The sequence below is a fragment of the Petromyzon marinus genome, chromosome 23 (assembly GCF_048934315.1).
Source record: "Petromyzon marinus isolate PM22_M1 ecotype Great Lakes invasive population chromosome 23, UKy_Petmar_22M1.pri1.0, whole genome shotgun sequence".
NCBI classification, from domain to species: Eukaryota; Metazoa; Chordata; class Hyperoartia; order Petromyzontiformes; family Petromyzontidae; genus Petromyzon; species Petromyzon marinus.
The window spans coordinates 31970212-31981002 of NC_133689.1; positions in this window are offsets into that span (position 1 = coordinate 31970212).

The window sequence follows — 10791 nt, forward strand, 5'->3', positions numbered from 1 at the left end:
GCAAGGTAGTGAGTTCGAGGCAGAGCTGTTTCAGGTGCTGTGCCGCGAGTTCGGAATCCAGAAGGACCGAACCACGGCGTACCACCCCCAGGTGAACGGTATGGTGGAGCGTATGAACCAGACCTTAGCTGGGAAGCTCAAATGCATGGTGGCCGCAACTCAGCAGGACTGGGACGAACACCTCCCCTATGCCCTGTTCTCCTACGCCACCACAGTACACACGTCTACGGGACAGACCCTGTTCCTAATGATGTGTGGCCGTGAGTCTCGTCTACCTGCAGATCTGCTGTTCGGCGTTCCCCCACTGCAACGGGATGAGGGGAGCCGCCCCGTGGAGCACCTGATGGAGACTCTGCGAGGGGCCCGGGGCCGGGCCTACCCACAAGGAGAGGCCGCGCATCGGCACCAAGAGCAGGGCGCCCGGCCCCTTATGGAGCCCCCCTTCTACTCGGCGGGCTCTAACGTGTGGCTATACACCCCTCGTGTCGGGGCTGGACAGCTGGGGAAACTGACCACCTACTGGCGCGGACCCTGGACCGTGGGGCGGCAGATCTCCCCCTGGACGGTGCTGATTCAGGGCGGAGACAGGGGCCGAGAGATGGTGGTCAACGTCCGCCAATTAAAACCATGGAAGGCAGCCCCAGCAAGGGAGAACCCCGCAGTTTGGGTACCCCGAAATCCCGGGGTCCCAACACCCTCCATGCTCGGCCCCGAGGGGTCACGGCCCAGGCCGGGGGGGGCGGGGACGATGGCACCTAAACCCTGCTGCCTCTGAGTTTGTTCCCCAGCCCACAGGTGCCGAGGGACGAGAGGAGCCATTGGAATGGAGGAAGAGACCGCCGCTAAAAGCCCAAAAGACGGAGCCACCACCCCCGAGGCTAGCCACGAGGGCCGGGCGAGTCCCGCGGACCCCGCGGCGCTACCTCGTGGGGGCAACCCAGGCGAGATGCTCCAGTCAACCCGGGACGGAGACTGGCACCTCGGCGGGCTATGTGGTGCCATAGCAGCGAAGCCACTCCGTCGGAGCCATGCCTGCAACGCCACCACGGGAGAGCGTGCAGGCCGAAGCTGCTTCTCCCTCACCATCCCCAAAATGAGCACACACAACACACACACCCCCCACGTAGGACCTCGTGGGGAAGTCACCTGGCCTCCAGGTTTTCACCCAGGGGCCTTCTTCGTAGGGACATCCCTCACGGTTTCCTGGGGCCAGGGAATTGTCCGACTTCCCCCAGGTTGAATTACACCACAGAGCCGTGAATTGACGTGCAATTGCATGCTCACGACAAGGCTACTCAGTCACCGCGGTTAGGTCCACACGAGCACCAGGGGAAGCATCCGATTGGCCGGCAAAGTACGCTTGCACGCCGTGGCCAATGGCAACGGCCCAACGGTGGCCCCTGTTGATGGGTAGAGAGGGAAGCGGACGTCTGTGAAGGCACCGAGGTGGGCGCACCAATGGCGGTGGGGTATCGCGGGTTAGCCGGGCAGACCTTTGATGTAGAGAGGGATAAAATGGGAGAGGAGAGCGACGATGGGGGTTCGCGTTCTCCTCAAATGAGCGATCGGAGCAGTCAGCTTGCCGGCCACTGGGTCGTCCGTGGGACGAGTATCAGCGAAGCCAGGCCCCGCTCCCCGCAAGAACCTCGTGCAGCCTCGTCTCTCCGCGACGGCCCACGCATCGGAGGCGAAATGTGAGTACGAAAGCGAGAGTGGGGAGTTTCACTCCAAGGGGACGAGGTAGATCAGGTTTAGACCATCGAGAGATAGGTTAAACCTGCCCTGCTGACCCGGACTGACTTGGGTAATAGTAGCCCACAGACACGCCAGGAATAAATCGTCAGTGATCAACAAACCTTGTGTGGTTTCTGCGAGTGTGGAACGGGCACATGGTGGTGTGAGTCCGCTCGTCGTGGTACGGTGATTTGCACGTGGGTAACTCTGTTGAGGCGGCCATTGTGTGCGGGCCCGACCGGGGTTCCTGCGTCGTACCCTGTGTTTGTGCGCGAGTGTGTATTTACCCACGTGTTTGCGCTCGCCCCTGCGCGTAGCTCGTGATTAGCGTGTGTGTGTGGCGAGCGGCGGCGGACTCGTACAGGGGCACGTGAGGTTACTCATCCGCCCTTGTGTTTAACGTGTGCGTCAGGTAGACAGGCGGCGTACACGCAAAATTATCCATACTGCCTTTGTTTAGCCTGTGCCCGCGGTGAGCGACGGTGGACTCGCCTGGGTACACGTGGGATTATCCCTACAGCCCTTTAAACAATCTCCATTGCCCGCCCTCGGTGGCAACGCGTGTGCGAAGGACGTCATTGCCCTCTGACCCCCGGTTCAGCGCGTGAGAGTGGTGCGTGGGGTTGTGTGAACGGATACGTCGCGTTTGAGTGGCTGAGAAGCGACAGATTGATTCCAGGCAGCCATGCGCCAGCCCCGAGCTATGCCCCCCAAACAGAACCTGCGGACCCGAGGGGCTCCGGCGCGAGGAGAGGAGCTGGGGAGCAGTAGCCCTCTCCCCACGAGTGAGCAGTTGGATAGCGGTGGCTCTCACATGAGCGAGGAGTCCGGAACCTGCAGCTCTCCCGAGATCAACCCTCCCCCGGAGGGGGAGCCAGGGGCCCACGTCCCTCACAATATCGCGGCCCTCCTGCGTTCTCTGCGGCTGTGCCGATCTGATTATAGAGTGCTTTGGGAAGGGTAATTGCCCGAAACGTGTTTTGATGTTGCGCGCCAGTTCCTCGTGAGAGTGGACCGGGCTCTTATTCTCGTAGAATCGCAGCCACGCGCTCTGCTCGGGAGTCGCGAGCGACGCGCGGTTGCGTGAGGCGCTGTCTGCTGCTACTGCAGCAGCTGCAGTAGCCGAGGAGGGCTCTGTCTCAACCGAGAAAGCGGTGATATAGAGGATGTGTCACCCATCCTCACACACTCGCACAACACAAACAGCACGCATACCTTCCGCACTCGACATCACGCATGCCTAACGCATCAAGGGTCGGAGGTCAGGGATCACCACGTCACGCACGCGGCACGCTCGGGCGGGGAAGAGAGATCGGGGTGTGAGCACGACGTGCACGAAACGCAATCCGATGAGTGAGTGGTTGACACTCGGATCGGATTGGTGCGGAGAGCGGATCGGGAAAGAGCGAGAAGTGGGAGAAAGGTAATTGGTGGAGAAGAGGTTTAAAAGTGACTGAAAAACGTGGAACTGGGTTGGTTTGATGATGAGTGTTGCTGTAATGTACGAGCGGTGACAACGAAATAAATAAGTTGAAGTACACCAGCCCGAGTCTCCTTTTCAATGTGTCCTCGTCGTCCTCACCATGTCTGGACGTGGCAAGACCGGTGGTTAATCTCGAGCCAAGGCAAAGTCCCGTGCAGCACACTCGCACGAATATTTTCATAACCAAACGCTCTCAGCATTGAGCGTTTGGTTACAAAAACATGTTTTCTGTCGGTAGGTTTTCGCAGTGCATAGTTGTGTACCAAAACGATTTCAGAGTCATGGTTTTGAACAACCATGCAGTAAAATCTATTTCATTCGTGGTGGTCTCAACAAAGAGCATATTCTATACACGATATTTGAATGTTGCGATAATTTTCACCCGAATTATGGGGAAGTGAAATCCAAACAATGGAAAGAGGTTTTACATCTGACACTTGTTATGACCTCGTTATTACATCTTAAAAAATGTGCAGTTTCAAAGATTAACATCTTATTTAGATGATGTATACTGAATGGTGCCAAAACAACCACTGCACGGTCTCTCGTGGTTTTAATCGAGTATCTTTTTTTGGAAGGGTATTTTCTTGAGAAAGCAGCGCTTAAGGACACCAAAGCAGCTCATAGCCACTTGACTTTGATGCGGCATTCTGCAATGATACAAACCACGAGCGTCGAGTTTGTTATGAAAACGGCTTCCCCATCGAGTCCTTTGCAAGCTGACGACCCCAATCAACACGCTCCCTTAGCATCACGTCACGACTCCACGGACCAATGAGAGCGCGCTCTGCGCCAGAGATCTCTGATCTCCAGGTTCGCAGCGCGCTAACCGTTGCACCACCGCTCCCCACACTTTCACAAACAAAGACAAAGATCCCCCGTGTAGCCTTAACAGAATGTTGGGGCAGGTACTGTTAGCGACTACCTATGAAGAACGGCACGGTACACGAGGGCATAAGTGACCAACACCATCCCCGGCCGCATTTGTCTCCCTAGTCGTGATGTTTACACAACGTGTTGATTTCAGGCTGAATTAGCGAGGCCAATAACCGATTCAGACAATCGTCACTTGTCTTTGCCGTGAGCGGGAATCGAACTGATTGGCCGGCTTCGTGGCGAAGTGCGTTAATCACAACACTACCGCTCCCCACATTCACCAGCTCACACAAAGACACAGATCCCGCAGCACCTACCCCCCAACAGCCCTAACAGATTATTAGGGCAGGTGCTGTGAGCAAGCACCTGTGAAGGCCAGCACGGCTTGGCGAATGGGTTATTGTATGCTTGAGAACTTGAGAGGGTGGGTGGGTGGTTTGTGAGTTATTGATTGGATTTCTCCAGTATAAATACATATTCTAATTAATTTGTACGTAGGTATCTTAAATAAATATTCGGACAATGGAACATCTATTTACATTCGTATTCACGCGTTGTTATACGAAGTGTATTTGTTGGGGTGTGTGTGTGCACCTTCTACCAACAGTCTGTTCAGAAGGGTGCGCGAGGCGCGTGTGAGTGGTTAGTGTGCTGGGTTCCTCTCTGATTCGTGTACCAAGGAGCACGTGACTCGCCGTGGCGTCACCCAAATCGCCAGTTGCCTCGCAACGAGTTGTCCGACGCGCCGTCACGAGGCCCTAACCGATGTCACGTGGTCCTAACTGCCATATTGAGCAGAGGCGTTGAGCAGAGAGCTGCGTTCTTGCGTTGCTCAAGATTTCCAAATGATGACCTCATACGAGAATATTGCACGAAAAGATATTGACATGGTGAGTGGAGCGAGTGTTGCTGTGTGTGTGTGTAGATTCCTGTGTGGGGAGTAGGCAGGGCTGTTGTGTCGCTAGAGGAGTAGCGCGAATTTATATTCCACGGTGGTTGGTATTTAGTGAAAAAGTCATGGGCCTCCTCTTTGTCTACTCAGACTCAAAACGATTACAGTATCTGATTCAACGTGTTAAAACATCACCTATGTAAAGAGCCCCCGTTGAAAACATCAGCATAGGGGAGACAAAGGTGGCCAGGCGTGGTGTGCCGTGCTGCTCTTCAGCACAGCACTGGTCCAAGGCTGCCAGGGGGATCTTCGTCTCTGTAGCTGTATATGAGGAGCATGCTTAGCGGCACGCTTCACGATTTTCTTCCTCCGCCTCCCCCCCGTTCCCTCCCTTTCGACTCCGGATTCTGAGAAGCCTGCGAAGTCCCCCTCCACAGCCGCTTGGGCCGAAGTGGTCGCAGACTACGAGGCGAACCAAGGTACTGAACATCTTTGAAAACGAGCTGTATAGTTCATCGTATTCCTCCAGTATGAATATAGATTGAGATTCTGATTCTGACTAGGGGCAGGTGCTCATAGCAAGTACCAATCAGCACCACCACTCACTTTCCTCAAATAGCTTTAACGTGCCCGTCCTTGATCGATAGTAAACAATAATTTAATACCGACGATGAGTACATCAATGTGCGTGTCTCTTTGGCCTGTGGCCACATCTGCCAGAAGCACTTATGTGTAAATTTGCCTCTTTGGTTTTCCTTCTAAAGAACGTGACGAGTTGCTATCTATTTAACAAGTAATTAAGTCATAAGGATAGTCTCGGTAACGATAAATAAGTAAATCAATGATAAACGAGCGCTAAGTAAACAAGTAAAGTCTTTATTATAGCGATGTCGGTAGGCAACAACAAACCCGGGTAGCCATGGCAACGGCCTCCCTGCTCCAACTGTCGCCAACGGTCCAGGCCTCGAGCCCCGCCCTCTGGTGACGTCACTGCCACGGCCTATGTGGCCCCGCCCCCGTCTTCTGCAGGCTCCGCCCCCATCGTAGAACACTACAATTATAATCTTAGCTCTTTCGGTAAAGTCACTTTGAAGGGAAACAATAAAATAATAAAATATATATAAAACAATAAAAATTCTCACGACGTTTCGACCGTTTGTGTTATGTTCCCTTCAATGTGACTTTACCGAAAGTGCTAAGAATATGAATTACTGCAGTCACGAAAGCTTTAAATCAAAATTTACACTACAATTACTTTGATATAAAATATAATTAGTATATAATTACAATAAAAACATTGATGACATGGCCGTCTAGATGCGTTGCCTAGCCAAGGTCACCCTCGCAATGATGTATTTGGGACGTACATATTCCAAGGTCCGTGTGCTCCTCCCACAAGCTTTCCATGCAATTCTAAGGGTGCAGCCGACGTTTAAGTACAATGATCATAGAATGTTGACGTGGATGACTGAATGACGAATGTGAGTACTTGCATGATGATAATTAAGGGTACGGTCCAGGTACTGCCCAGTGCTGATGACATCCCCCTACTGTGCCCTAGGTCTCACTCATCCCCCAGAATCCTGTGAAGGAGCGGAGTCAACAGAGTACCACCACCTCCTCCACGACGCCTGCCTCCTGACAGCCGAGAATCCCCTGCTGGGATATGAACAGCTGTGCAGCTGCTGTTGCTGCCTGGGCCTGTGCGGGCCTCAGTTATCTCAGGTCGACCCTGCGCCAGTTCCTACAGTCGGGTTCTGGGAGGCGGCGGCTGTTAAGGACATCTGGCTCGAGATGGAAGCAGCCAAGAAGTCACCTCAACGACGCCGGCAGAAAAAAGCAGCTGGACCCAACAGCAGCAGCTGCTTGGCTCGTCCCACAAAGCGTCCCCGAGCTCCGGTGGGGGTGATGACGCGGGCCCAGAGGACTTGCCCCTCCTTCGTGGCCGAGGAGCAGGGCTACGAAGTGGGAGGCCACCTGAGAGTCAACCTCTCATATTATAATGACTTTTGCGGGAGGCCTTCACTCAGCAAGAAGAGGCGCTGCCACGGGGAGAAGATTTTCGTCTGAAAATCTTCTCCCCGCCTCCCCTCCATCCTGCCCGACCATCTCACCCCCCACCATCACTCTCCAAACCACCCTCCACCATCACCATCCACTCACCCCCCACCTTCACAGTAAGCCCCAACCCCCATCATCACTATTCGGTGTGCCCTCCACCATCACTATCCGCCCCAAACCCCACAATCACCATCCAACCAGCCCCGCAACATCACTATCCACCCATCCCCCACCATCACAATCTGCCCCATCCACCACCATCAACGAACGCCTCATCCCCACTATCCCCCCCCACCACCATTACTATACACCCATCCCCCCACCATCACGATCTGCCCGACCAACTACAATCACTATTAGCCCCACCCCTTACCAATACAATCCGCCTCACCCTTCCCCATCACGATCCGCCTCACTCCTCACCATCACTATCCGCCCCCCCCCCCCCCCCTAACATCACTATTCACCACCCCTCACCATCACTATCCAACCCAGCCACTACCATCACAATCCGCCCGACCCCCTACCATCACTATCCGCCCCAAACCCCACAATCACTATCCAACAAACGCCGCAACATCACGATCCACCCAACCCCCCAACATCACAATCTGCCCCACCCACCGTCATTACTATACGCCCATCCCACCGCCATCACGATCTGCCCCACCCACCACAATCACTATTAACCCCACCCCTTACCATTCCTATCCGCCTCACCCTTCACCATCACTACCCTCCTCAATCTCCCCCATCACAATCCACCCACCCCTCACCATCACTATCCACCTGAACCTGCACCATCACGATCCGCCACACGCCCAAATATTACTATATGCCCATCCCCCCCACCATCACTATCTTCCCCACCCACAACAATCGCTTTTCGCCCCACCCCTTACCATCACTATCCAACCCATCCTCGACAAAGACCAAGAAGACGAATCCAAGATGGCCGCCTGAGGCGCGCGTGCGCTCCCGGGGCGTTCCCGGGCCGCACTCCGAGCAGGGGCTGGTGGGGCCGTTTGTGAGGGGCCGAGGGAGCCGACAGAAGGATCCGATGGAGCCGAGGGGGCCGGGGGGGGGGCGACGGGGGCGGGGGGGGGCGACGGAGCCGGGGGGGGGCGACGGAGCCGGGGGGGGGGGCGACGGAGCCGGGGGGGGGGCGACGGAGCCGGGGGGGGCGACGGAGCCGGGGGGGGGCGACGGAGCCGGGGGGGGGGGCGAAGGAGCCGGGGGGGGGGGGCGACGGAGCCGGGGGGGGCGACGGAGCCGGGGGGGGGGCGACGGAGCCAGGGGGGGGCGACGGAGCCAAGGGAGGGCCGATGGAGCTGGGGGAGGGGGGCGACGGAGCCGGAGGGGGGGGGCAACGCGCGAGCAGAGGGAGCCGACACTGACTTTCTCATACATCATACACTGACTCCCTCACACATCATGCACTGACTCGCTCATCATGCGCTTACTCACTCACACATCATACACTCGCACAACCACTGACCCATTCACTCATCATACACAGGTTCACTCATCGTGTGCTGGCTCACTAGCACATTATTCACTCACTCACACTGCCACTGACTCACTCACACATCATACACTGACTCACTCATCATGCGCTGACTAACACATTGTGCGCTGACTCACACATCATACACTCACGCTGCTGCTGACTCACTCACACATCATACACTGACTCGCACATCATACACTGACTCACTCATCATGTGCTGACTAACACATCGTACGCTGACTCACACATCATACACTCACTCAACCTAATACGGACTCAACCATCATACAGTGACTCGCACATCATACACTCACTCACGCTGCTGCTGACTCACTCACACATCATACACTGGGAGTGTCGTGCTGCCAGTTATGGCTGCAGGTTTTTGTCGTCAGTGTTATGTATATCGTTTATTGTTAAATTTAAAATTACAGTTCCTAAGATTACTGTTGTTACATTGTTTTTTATAGCTTTTTTTGGTGATTTAAAAACATATGGTTAATCTAAATTGTCTTATAGTTCATATTCTTAGCTCTTTCGGTAAAGTCACGTTGAAGGGAAACAACAAATTAATAAAATATATATAAACAATCAAAATCAAAATTTGTCTTATAGTTGTTGTTGTTGGCTTGCACCACATTGTGATTTTTGCACACAGCGTTTTAATACGTTTTTTGTGTGTGTGGAATATGTCCTGGTTTATTCCAGGATGTTTCTGTTGCGCGTCGTCGCTTTGGGATGTTCTGTATTCATATTTTGTTGGTTGCGGTTGCACCCGACTTAAGAGCCGCATGGCTCACAGGGCTATACCTAAATAAATGAAACTTGAAACTTGAAACACCATCACTATCCGCATAACTCTCCACCATCACTATACTCCTCATCCTCAACCAACACGATCCTCCTCACCCCACACCATTACGATGTGCCCCACTCCCCACCACCCTCCACCCCACCACCCCACCACCCCACCACCCTCCACCCCACCACCCTCCACCCCACCACCCACCACCCCACCACCCACCACCACACCACCCTCCACCCCACCACCCTCCACCCCTCCACCCCACCACCCTCCACCCCTCCACCCTCCACCCCACCACCCTCCACCACACCACCCTCCACCCCGCCACACCACCCTCCACCCCACCCCGCCTCACCACCCTCCACCCCACCACACCACCCTCCACCCCCCGCCACACCTGTTGTATATGCCCCCCTTTCCATCTTAATATTAACAAGTAATTTTTCAATACATATAGATACATATTTCTATTGTTTCTTTTAATTTTAATAATGAATAAAAACACCAAACCAGGCCTCAGCATGGCATGTGGGGGTCATATTTACCTTGACCCACTAACACGATTTTGACGTTCAGAGCCCTCCCAGGGTCAGAGGGAGCAGATAGAGAGCAGAGCGCAGTGGATTGCAAAGGGCTGACGTAAACACAAAGCCAGGGTCACTGGGAGGTTGCGTTAGCCTAGATCTAGTTAAGTCAAAAAAGCTAATTGGTGCTGCATTACTATTAAAGCAACTTAAAGTCGGAATTTAACGACAGGGTAGGCTAAAGTTATTGATCTTCACACCCACTTCAATTGAACCCTGCCACAAGCTACGTCAATGTAACCATCACCCGTCTATTAATTTAATATGAAATGTATTTCCATATTTTAATAATGTCTATACGACTTGACCCGAAGCCTATAACAATCAGGTTTTCCTAAGTCAACATAAATGCTCTAGCCTCCACCCATACGCAAATAATAAGCAGGGTTAAAGTAAGAGTAGAGAGGAAAAGAAATGCAAGCGCACAGCAAAACTGCAACGTAAGCAAAGGGCGATGTTAAACCCAGGGTCGGAGAGAAAGGGAAATCCCGGCCGTCTTTGTATCCCTGCAGCGCGGGGTAGGAGTTTGTATACGCTTGGGGAAACACGAGTCAAACACCACAACGAGAAGCTGACTCAGACCTTGGATTAATACAGAATCATAACTATGGAACTCTGATGAAATGAAATGTTAACTTAAAACTTTTTAACCATTTCTTTGTGCGTCGGTGAAAGTCGGAGGGAATATCACCCCTCCCTCCAGGTTGTGCACCCAGACAGAGAGGCGCCTTCGAGACAATTTATAACATTTGATTGTTTTACTTGTGGGTTTTATGGTAGGAGTATGACAACGGAATATACCGTGGGTGATCTACACAAGGACACACACTGACACATGTACGGACA